General features: G+C 39.2%; 1 long non-coding RNA gene across 2 annotated transcripts in view; it reads right to left on the bottom strand.

The window, feature by feature from the left end:
- Positions 1-3297: 3297 nt before the first annotated feature.
- The window catches only part of LOC144613992 (uncharacterized), a 45649-nt gene continuing 36650 nt past the window's right edge, over positions 3298-12296 (bottom strand). For both annotated transcript variants that reach the window (XR_013551512.2, XR_013551511.2), the window contains one exon: positions 3298-6936. This is a non-coding gene — a long non-coding RNA (uncharacterized LOC144613992). The remainder of the gene's footprint in view (positions 6937-12296) is intronic.

The following is a 12296-nucleotide window of genomic DNA, read 5'->3' as shown; positions in this document are numbered from 1 at the left end:
TACTTCTATACCACACTTACATCTGTGGATAGATCATCTAGGCAGAAAATCAATGAGGATACACTGGACTTGAATAACACTATAGAGCAAATGGACCTAACAGACATATACAGGAAATATGCCACCCAACAGTCGCAGAATGCACCTTCTCAAGTGCATATGGAACACTCTCCAGGACAGATAACATGTTAGATTATGAAACAAGTCTTAACTTTAAGAAGACTGAATTCATATCAAGTATTTTTTTTCCAACCACAATGGTATGAATCTAGAAATCAATTACAGGAAGAATGCTGGAAAGTCACAAATATATGGAAATTGAACACACTCTTGAACAACCAATGGGTCAAAGAAGAAATAAAAAGGAAAATCAAAAATTATCTTGGGACAAACAGATTGGAAAAACAGTATACTGAAACCTATGTAATGCATCAAAAACAATTCTAAGGAAGAGCTTATGGTGATAAAAGCCTATATCACAAAAAAAGAAAGATATACAATTAACAATCAAAATTTACATGTCAAAGAACTAGAAAAGCTAAATCCAAAATTAGCAGAATAATACAATTTAGAGCAGAAATGTATCAACTAGGGACTAGAAAAACAATGAAAAAAAATCAATAAAACCAGGAGTGATTTTTTAAAATGATAAACAAAACCGACAAATCTTTAGCTAGATTAACCAAGAAAAAACAAGGACTCATACAAATAAAATTATAAATGAAGGAGGAGACATTACAACTGATACCACAGAAATAAAAAGAATCACAGGAGACAAGTGTTAGCAATTAAAAACCAACAAATTGGATGACCTAGAAGAAACGGGTAAATTCCTAGAATCATACAACCTAACAAAAGTGAATTATGAGAAAGAAAATTTCAATATGCCAAAAATGAGTAAAAAGATTGAAGCAATAATCAAAGTCCTCCCAACAAAGAAACATGTAAGACTAGATGGCTTCACTAGTGCATTCTACCAAACATTTAAAGAAAAATAATGCCAGCTGTTCTCAAACTCTGCCAAAAAACTGATGGGAAGACTCCCAAACTCATTTTATGAGGTCAGAATTACCCTCACACCAAAACCAAATAAGGACACCCCCAGAAAAGAATGTTACAAACATGACAAACATAGATGTGAACATCCTCAACAAAATACTAGCAAACTGAATTCAAAGGCATTATTAAAAGGAGCATACACCACCATCAAGGGGGAATTTATCCCTGGGATGCAAGGATGGTTCAACATACGCAAATCAATAAATGCAAGACACTGCCTTAATAAAATGAAAGATCAAACTCACACAAGCACCTCAACAGAGACAGAAAAAGCATTTGGCAATATTCAACATCCTCTCACGATAAATGGCTCAATGAAGTAGGTGTAGAAGGAAAGTACCTCAACTTAATAAAGGCCATATTTGGCAAGCCATAACTAGTATCATACTTGATGCTGAAAAGCTGAATGATTTTCCTTTAAGATCAGGTACAAAGACAAGGTCGCCTACTTCTATTCAAGGTAGTACTGGAAGTCTTACCCAAAGCAGTAATTCAGATAAAAGAAATAAAGTGCATCCAAATCCAAAAGGATAAAGTAAAACTGTTTGCAGATTATGTGATCTTAAATATAAATTCTACAAAAAAATCCACCAAAACCCGTTAAAATGGATAAATGAATTTAATACAGTTGCAGGACACAAAATCAACATTCAAGTATCATTGCATTCCTATAGATATCAACTACCAGAAAGAGACTTAAGAAAATAATACTATTTACAATAGCATCAAAATTAAAAAAAAATACTTAGGAAGAAATTTAACCTTGGTGATGAAACATCTGTACACTGAAAACTGTCAGACTTTGATGAAAGAAACTGAAGATACAAATAAGTGAGAAGATACTCCGTTCATGGATTGCAAGCATTAATATTATTAAAACTCATACTACCTCAGGCAATCTACAGATTTAGTATTTGTTACTAAAAAGCCACAATAATCGAAACAGTGCAATGACAAAAAGACATGCATATATAGATCAATGGAAGAGAGAGACCAGAAATAAATCCTCACATATAAAGTGAAATGGTTTTCCACAAGGGTACCAAAACATTCAGTGTCAAGAGGAAAGTCTTTTCAATGAACACACTAGGATATATGAAGAATGAAGTTGGACTCTTACCTTACACCATATTTAAAAAATTAATAGAGCAAAGACCTACACATTAAGAGCTAAAACTATAAAACTCTTTTGAAGAAAACATAGAGAAGTTTCATGACGTTAGATTTAGTAATGATTTCTTGAATATACCAAAAGCACAGGTAACAAAAGAAAAAAAAAGATACGTGAAAGATTCTATCAACAGAAAAATAGACAGGCAAGCCATAGAATGGGGAAAATATCTGGAAACCATATATCCATCAAGAGAGTAATGTCCTGACTACACAAAGAAATTCCACAATTCAACCACAAAACAAACCACTTGGTTAAAAATGGGCAAAAACCTGAATGCGGAGTTTTCCAAAGAAGATACTCAAATGGCAAGAAGTACAAGAAAATGTGTCCAACATCACGAATTGTTAGGATTACCATGGCTATTATCAAAATAACAGGTAACAAGTATTAGGGAGGATGTGAAAAAAACCAAAACCCTTGTACACTGCTAGAAGGAATGTAAAATGGTGCAGCTGCTACAGAAAATGGTATAATAGTTCCTCAATAAACTAAAAGTTGAATTACCCTATGATGCAGAAGTTCTACCTCTGGGGATATACTCAGAAGAGTCGAAAGCAGGATCCTGAAGAAATATCTGCACACCCATGTTAACAGCACCAATATCCACAATATCCAAAAGGTGGATGCAATTCAAGTGGCCACTGACAGACGTAGACAAGATCTGGTATATACATACGATGGAGTATCATTCAGGCTTAAAAAACGAAGGAGATTCTCACACGTGCTGTAGCACTGATAAAACCCGAAGACATTTTGCTAAGTGAAATCAGTCAGTCACAAGGGGACAAACATTACATGATTCCATTTATAGGATGTGCCTACAGTAGTCAAATTGGTAGAGACAGAAAGCAGAATAGTGTTTGCCAGGGTATGGCAGTGGGGTAGATTGAGGAGTTAGCATTTAATGGCTATGGAGTTTCAGTTTGGGAAGATGAAGAAAGTTCTGGAGATGAATGGTGGTAAATGGTTGCACAGTACTGTGAGTGTATTTAATGCCACTGAAAAGGCGCTTTGAAAAATAATTAAAATGGTAAATTTTATATTATGTATACTTTATCTTAATAAAAAATTAAAAGTTACCAACAAGCATCAATAATAAACCACTTCGTAATTACCCAGTTGTGTTTTCTTGAAATCATCAGTCACAGAGTAGCTTCCGGACGCTTCTTGACAAGTCTTGCTTGGTAACTAGACACTGCCTTTTGGAATATGGGATGCTTCCAGCTGAGACCCTGCAGCCCAGGTAAACTGAGTTGGAGAATTTCATATCAACACCCTGGCATAAGCCTGCAACCCAACCTTTCCATTTTCTTTTTTTTCTCTTCCTTCAAGAAGTTAGAATTTGGAAACACATTTCCTCTATTTCTTTACTTCAAAATACCTGGCCAAAACCATGAATGAATACATTTTAATATCAAGCTATACACAAATGAAACTGAATGAAGTACCACCATCCAAATCAGTATGTATGAATGTTAGGTACATCACATTGACTCAAAAAAAGTCATGTCACAAAAGCAGGACACATGACCATTCTAATTTCAAAGTAAGTAGAACCATACAATTATTGTTCATAGATTCATAATTATTATTTTTTAAAAGGCAAATCAGTGATACACACTTGTGCACACACACACACACACAAACACACACGCAATTTTGAATAGCTGCTGTCTCTGGGAGGGAGGAGATAGATAGGGCAAGAGCATCCCAGTGGATACACTCTCACTCTTTCATGGCCAATACCGTTATCCTTAAGCGAGGTAGTAGGTTCACAGGTCACATTCTATTGTGCTCCAGAACCTGAATATTTGTCATATGGTCTCTACACGTACAACATTTTCATGTTTCAGAAGCAAGAGTCTCAACTACAAGTCTGGTGAACGGGCATGGAAAGGAGGAGACTGTACGAAGGAATTCTACCTTGCTTCTTCTTCAGAACTTGGTTTGTCCGTAACAAGTCGGGGGGACCGGGGCCAGTGTGCCACATCTGGGCCCCTAAAACTAACCATGAGCCTGTTTTCCTCAGGTTGGGAGCTTTTTGAGACGGTGCAGAGGACGCTTTCCAAACAAATGGGGCTTCCCAAACTCCACTCCTACCAGGGGGAAATCATTTGCTTTGCTCTGTAAATGCTTATCTGCAGCTTCCTGCCTGTGATCATCCCCATAATCTAGAAGTTGTACATTTTCATTTTCTGTGCCTCCACCCCACAACTGGTTTGAGCTGCGTCCTTCCTTCCACCTTATGGAAAGTAGCAAAGGCCATCTCAATCTTTTGAACTTCAAGACCGGTAAGATATTTTAGTCACTGGAAGACCCCAAGCGCTGACAGTCTTTCCTATACCTAACAGGTTTCCTCAAGTCATTTTTCTAATGTCAGAGATGAGTTTTGAAATTGATTACATCATCTACTTATAATTTTTTAAACTGCTGTTCTGTTTCTGTAAATATTTTTTCAATTAGTTTCTATACATGGCAAGTTATAAATTGGTTTCATTTATTATTACTAATACACATTTTTCTTTTAGAGAGAAATGTTTATAAATCAAATTACAAGCTGCTTTAAATAAAAATAGATTAATGTGGTTGGGCTCCACATATTTTAAAGATTATAAAGAAACTGCTGGTAAGGCTTAGTCGAGAATCCTGGACTTCACCCAGATCCTTAGTTCTGGCAACAGAACTCCCATTTTTACCCATTTCCAGCCCACAAAAATCTCAAGATGGTTGCTGTGGCCTTGAGCTTGCGTCTGTGAAAACCAGAGAGGCAGGTCTCTGAGGACGGTCTGCCACCACTGTGGTTGTCCAGGGAGAGTTGAGTGACGAGGGTATGAGATCTGGGGTGTCCTGGACGGGAAGGGCCCAAGGAGCGGAGCCATGAGCCCCACCGAGCACTGTAGGGACACCTCCAGCTCCGACTCCCACCCCTCCTTCAGAACTCTCACTTTCTCTTCAAGTTCCGGTCATCTCCATATTCCTGCCTGTTTTTCCCCTAACTTTACCCGTATCATCTCTTAGGAGGCATGAGTTATGTAAGACAGAAGGGAATCGACACTGCTTTGTTTCCACCCTGTGCCCTTTAACCCTTGCAACAAACGTGGGCGACAGTTCACAAAGAAGGGAGTGGAGACTCAGGGCGAGGAGGTTGCCGGTCTAGCAAGTAGCTGAGTCGGGACTGCACCCACGTCTACGGGTTTACACGGACCCACTTAACTCCTGGTTCTCTACTGGGGTTACGGGACCCAGGGAAGGCTGACAGCGCTCTCTGGAAGGGCTCAATTGTTTGGTAAGTCAAAAAGCATTCTTGTATCAGCTGTACACTGCGTCAGAGGTTTCGTGGAGCCAGACACACACACGTGCGAGAAGTAGGCCAACCCAGGCAAATGCTCAGCACATGACAGGTCCTGGAGAGCTGACAGGAGAGCCGTCCGAAGTCTGCAACACAGAACAGCTATAGTTTTGAGTGTCTGATCCGCAATCAAGATTTTCCTTCACCCAGTAGGGTTGTAAGGCTTTCCTGTGTGTGTGATACCTGAGGTAAGTTCTCCCACACTCATTCCAGTGTTCCTCTCACCGTGAGAGTCCCCTGATGTTTTCTGAAGTCCGATTTATGGCTGGAAGCTTCCCCACGTTCATCGCATTAATACATTCCTCCCCTTAGGAGCTTCCTGATGTCCTGTGAGGGCTGACCTAGAGGCAAAGGCGCAGCCACGCTCTACCTTCATATGGTTCCTCCCCCGGGTGAGTTCTCTGCAACAATCGTGAGCCAGATTTCTCGCTGAAAGCGTTCTCACCCTCATCATATTTAGAGAGTTTCTCCCTTTGATGACCCTCCTGATGTCCTCTGAGGATTGATTTGTGGGTGAAGGCTCTGTCACACTCATTACACTTGCATGGTCTTTCCCCCGTGTGAGTTCTCCGGTGTAATGGTAAGCCAGACTTCCCGCTAAACGCTTTCCCACACTCACCACATTCCGGCTTCTCCCCTGTGTGAGTTGCCCGGTGTTTTCTTAGGCCTGACTTCTGACCGCACGCCTTCCCACGTGTCTTACATTTGTACGGCTTCTCCCCTGAGTGGGTTCTCTGATGCATTCCTAGGCCTGACTTCCGGCTGAAGGCCTTCCCACACTCCTTACGTGCACAGGGCTTCTTCCCTGTGTGAGTTGTCTGATGTGTTCTGAGGGGGGAATTCTGGGTGAAGGTTTTCTGACATTCATTACACTCATAAGGCTTCTCCCCTTTGTGAATCGTCTGATGGGCTTTGCGAGTTGACTTCTGCACCAAAGGCTTTCCACATTCACTGCACTCATAAGGTTTCTCCCCTGTGTGAATTCTCTGGTGCATGAGGAGGTACGATTTCTTACAGAAGCATTTCCCACACCCGCGACACTCACAGGGTTTCAACCTTATGCGAGTCCTCTGACGGACCCTGAAGGCTGACTGGGGGCAGAGGACTCCCCTGTGTTTATTATAATCACAGCATTTCTCTGGTGTGTAAGCTGAATTATGGCTGAAGTTTCGTCCACATTCAAAGGGGGTCACCTCCGCCTAATTTCTCTGGTTTGTTCTTCTTGTGTGTGACTCCTGGTCGAAACTTTTCCCTCCTGTGTCAGTTCTCTGAAAATGAGTAAATAAAACTTGCCACAAATGTCTGTCTTGGATCTGTTGGCTCTTCTCTAAGAGGTTATCGTCTTGGCAGTCTTCTAAAAATGAGAAAATTAAAAATATGAATCTTATGAATCTTAAGACACATTTCTTACAGGGAGGGAGCCCATATACATAGAGTCTGTTATATATTTGACTGTTTGGTTCTAGTCCGGTCACACAAGATTAAGTAACTTGAAGTATATATTTCCTATACTGCTTTCATTTGAAAATAAGTTGGCTGGAGTGGGGAAAAAAAGGAAAACAGACTGGCAGTGAATATATATGTACATGTGACATTTAAAAAATGTGATTTTCAAAACTACATGGAAGAAAAGTACAGGAAAGGAACAATGAACACACGAGAATAGTTGAGTTTGGGAACTCGACAAATCGAAGAATAAGATCAATTCAGTAAAGATTATGGACAGTAAGCGTGGACAAGCAGTATTAGTGGGTAAGGCTTTCAAGGTATACATAAGAGACAGGGTTAGGATCAGGGATCCTGTATTCTACTGCCAAATACAGATTATGGGGCAGGAAACTCATTAGTCTCCATGCTTCTATTTGGAGCTTTCTTTTCTTTTTTACCTGAGTTTATACATTAACATCAAAATACACAAATAATAGCATAATTTCCTTCCAGTAATAATAATAGAAAAAGCAGGTCTCTACTCCAAACTCAAACTCTCCTGGCTGTTTTTCACAGGAAGACAAATACACAAGGAAGGAGAAGTATGAAACTACTGAGAAGAAAAGCCATCTCTCAGCCTGGGGTGAATTTCCTGCCCTACGTTGGCTCTGGTGCCTTGGTACATGATGTTAAGGTTGTTCTATAACAATACTCTCCTGATCATCAGATTGTAAGTTTTCTTTCAATGTGCTTACTCTCTTGAAACAAACCCACCCAAGAGTAATCCGTAAGTCAGCATTCCATCAATGTTTCAACATGCATGCTTTCTACTGGTTTCTAGAACCTTAAGGATTATGTTTCACCTTGTTTTTAGACTTTAGACATCCTTTATGTTCATTTATCATAAAAGACTTTACTTTTATCCCTGGTATACTTGACTGCTATTACTCAGTCACTACCCACAATTCCAGCAACAATTTCAGGCCTGTACTGAAATTTAAGATGGTCCTAAAACCACTGCCGCAGTTTCCATCAGACAAGAGTCAGGAGCCGTTCTGGAAAACAAAGTTTTGCACCAATTCAGGAACATTAGCTGTTCAAGCCAGTATGATGGAAGTCCACGGTACTTTCTGCAGGTAGTCTGGCTAGGCTGTTTGATCCCCCTTACATAAATTCATTCCAGCAAAAATCTGGCCCCACATTATTTCTCTAAGTTACCATGCATTCCTTTTTTAGCTCAAACTCTACTTATCCTTCAGGGAAAGGCTCTTCTCAAGTTAAAAAACAAAAAACAAACAACCCTTCTTATATGGCTCCATGAATTTAAACACCATTTACTTTAAATCTGAAAGCAATTAAGTCTACGCCACTCACTTGAACAACAGATACGTGAAGAGCACTTACATATATTGAGACACAATTTTTTAAAGTAAATTATCATCACTGCAATCACAATGCAGCTTAAAATTGATGACACCTGTCCATTTTCTTAGGCGTATCTAAAATAATATTTTATCTTTTAACTGATGGTATTTTAAATGCTATGAAATCCATTTTGTGCAGCTATGCTGTGCTTTATCCAAAACAAAACCTTGAGTCTCTGATTTTCCTTGCACTCCTCTGTGATACAGAGAGGGTCCTTGAAATACCGTGTGCCTGGAGCTCCCTAGACCTCTCTGTGACCCATTGGCTCAGACGTAATGCCAATGTATACCTGATGATTCACAAGTCACAGGAATGTGGCTAGGGCATGTGCATTCAATACAAAGTACCTTTCCCCTAAACAGCTTTAGTGTCAATCAAATGTAATTATGAAATATATTACATTCCAGAATAGGGAAGAGTAAGAGAAAATATTTTTTTTTGGTAGAATACAACACACACACAACACACACAGTATGTATTTATATTTAGTTTTCAGTATATCAAAATATTATGAATATAATTTCTATGTGTAGATTTTTGGGATGTGCTCCTTCATGCCAGGTTTCTTAGCTCCAACCCCATTACACTACAGCTGTATAATGGCCCATTGTTTGAATATATCTTTCAGTGGACTCATAAATATGGAAGTTATTTCTAGATTTGCACTTATACATTCAAACTTTTCCCAGTAATTGTGCCAATTGACACCACTGCCTGCCTTGTGGACGTTTCTCTTGCATCATCTCTTAATTATTCGTGGTGCTAGTGGGATGAGTCCAAAATCATGGTACTGCGCTCTGAATTCACATTCCTGAGATTGCCATTAACGTTACCTATTTTTCACGTTTATTAGTCATTTTTACGCCCTCTTTGTCCTTTCTTTCTAATGGATTGACTTTATATTCGCAATTCTCGGAAGTTCAATAATATGAGCCTATTTGAATGCCAAATTACATACCAGGGGATGAGCCAGTGAGCACGACAATAAAAGATATACTGCTTCTCGGAAAGCATATGTTCCAGAAGAAAAAGGTAGACAGTAAACAAAACGTAACGCATACTTGATATATGGCGTGTTAGGTAATGAAGGCTTTGAAGGGGAAAGGGGGGGTGCAGAGATAGACTGCCTGCGTTCAGCAGTCATGGGCAGCCACACTGAAGAGACACTTAAGACCTGGATCCTTTACTTATTGAAGCAAACCTTCTGTGATGAATATTTGCAGCGAGTATTATCTACCATTGTTTATCTTGTAACTGTCAAGCTCTCTGAAACCACGAAATTCTTCTGGGCAGTGTAACAAAATGACAGGGAGTGGAGTCACCATCCACGCTGAGGAACAGAGAGCCTGACCACATCGGGGAAAACCAATGTATTCTTTCCAGAGCACAACTTTCTTCACGCTTCCACGTCACATGACTCACAAAATTCACAGCAGTACCTTCCTGATTTTTCTTGAGAGTTTTACAGACTGTGCATACAACCCTAAAGACATACAATTTAATTTTACCAGCTGCTTTATAAAAACCGAATCATATAGCTTGCTGTAATCATCTTCGTCTTATTCTTTTGTTCAATATTGTGTGCCAGATTCACCTATGGTTTTGCTATAGTTATATTAGTACGTTATCTGTGATGTATAACACTCCATAAAATAAATGTGACTTATTTCTGTGCTCATCTGTTGATGGGCATTTGGCTTGTTACTCCATTTGCAAAAGCAATTCACCAGTTCACACGTCCATGACCAGTGGATGCGGGTCTCTACTGCCCCCCGCCTCCGACTTCATACTGTCAGTGTTCTTATTTTCTGCCAATTTCTTTTTATCTAAAAAAAAGTTTTTTTAATGTTATTTATTTTTGAGACAGAGAGAGACAGAGCATGAGCAAGGGAGGGGCAGAGAGAGAGGGGAGATACAGAATCTGAAGCAGGCTCCAGGCTCTGAGCTGTCAGCACAGAGCCCGACACGGGGCTCGAACCCACGAACTATGAGATCATGACCTGAGCCAAAGTTGGACTCTTAACTGAATGAACCACCCAGGCACTCCAAAAACAGTGTTGAAGAGTAAAAATAAAATACTATTTTTCTTTCCATTTATGTGTATTATTTTTTGAAAATGCTACTAGGGTTTAGAGCTAACTACTTTATAAACAGAACTTTTGGTATTTCTTTTAACATAGAGTTACTGTGGTAAAATTATGGAGACACAAAGGGCAGAGGGAACCAAGAAATAATGCCAGAAGTATTTGGCAGAAGACCTTACATGCCGCATATGGGCTAGATGCTGATGAGGAGTTAATCAAATATCTGTTTCCACACTCAAGCTCTCCATTGCCCACTTCTGCCTAAAGGCTTGGAAAATCTTTTTTTTTTTTTAATTTTTTTTTTTTAACAGCTTGGAAAATCTTAAGGTAGCTAATGTGACATAATTATAGCCAATTAAAAAAAAACTTTTTTAATGTTTATTTATATTTGAGAGAGAAAAAGAGCATGAGTGGGGGAAGGGCAGAGAGAGAGGGAGACACAAAATCTGAAGCAGGCTCCAGGCTCTGAGCTGTCAGCACAGAGCCCGACACAGGGCTCGAACTCACAGACTGTGAGATCATGACCTGAGCTGAAGTCAGATGCTTAATGACTGAGCCACCCAGGTGCCCCTTTAAAAAAAAATTTTTTTTTAATGTTTTTATTTATTTTTGAGACGGAGAGAGACAGAGCATGAGCAGGGGAGGGGCAGAGAGAGAGGGAGACACAGAATCTGCCAATTTCTTAAATGTATGTTGGCAACATGATACTGTTTCCATATTTTTCTCAAAACTAATCAGATTAAATAATTCCTCCCATTTTACTAAGTAATTGGTTTTCCTTTCTGGGGAAGATTCTGATTAAGTCTTTTGCGCATTTTTTTTATTAAGCTACCTGTCTTTTTCCTCAGACTTGTAGAAGCACTTTATAGATTCTAGATATTAGGTTTATCTTAGTTGCGTGCATCACAAATAGATTCTGCTATTCTGTGGCTTGTCTTCTCATAGTTTTTACATAATCTTTTAACATCCAGAAATTGTGACTTTTAACGTAGTCAAATTTATCACATTATTCCTACATGGTTAAGTGTTTTTTGGTCTTAAGTCTTTCCCCACCCACAGTGATAAAGATTTTCTATACTATTTTCTAAAATATTTTATTTCACCTAATATAATTCCACCCCAAGTTGATTTTTGCTATATGTGTAAAGTACAGGTACAAGAAATCAATTGTTTAAAACGTGTTTATTCCTGGGCTACTTCAATGATTTGTTTAATTATAGTTACAGGAGTACAATCAAGCACATCGACAGGAGCTTCGCTCAGTAGCAGCTAGAGAAAAGTCTCACAACATTGTTTCTCAAAGATGTTTTAAATTATTATTGGGCCTTTGTTATTTCCATATAAATTTTATTTTTACTTATGTATGCACGTACACATTTAATTTCCATAAAAATTTTAGAACCAGCTTGCCAAGTTTCACAAAAACCAAAACCAAATGAGTTCACCTGGTACTACAATGCATCTTTACGTATATTAAGAGTATTAAGAGCTTTTTTTTTTTTTTTTAACGTTTATTTATTTTTGAGACAGAGAGAGACAGAGCATGAACGGGGGAGGGTCAGAGAGAGGGAGACACAGAATCTGAAACAGGCTCCAGGCTCTGAGCCGTCAGCCCAGAGCCCGACGCGGGGCTCAAACTCACGGACCGCGAGATCATGACCTGAGCCGAAGTCGGCTGCTTAACCGACTGAGCCACCCAGGCGCCCCAAGAGCTTTACTATCTCTCCAATTAAAGACTATTCAACATAAGTTGAATAGTTTTCCTAAGTTTCCATCT

The sequence above is a fragment of the Panthera onca genome, chromosome D4, assembly GCF_046562875.1.
Source record: "Panthera onca isolate mPanOnc1 chromosome D4, mPanOnc1 haplotype 2, whole genome shotgun sequence".
Taxonomy (NCBI): domain Eukaryota; kingdom Metazoa; phylum Chordata; class Mammalia; order Carnivora; family Felidae; genus Panthera; species Panthera onca.
This window is presented reverse-complemented; position numbering and strand designations above follow the sequence as displayed.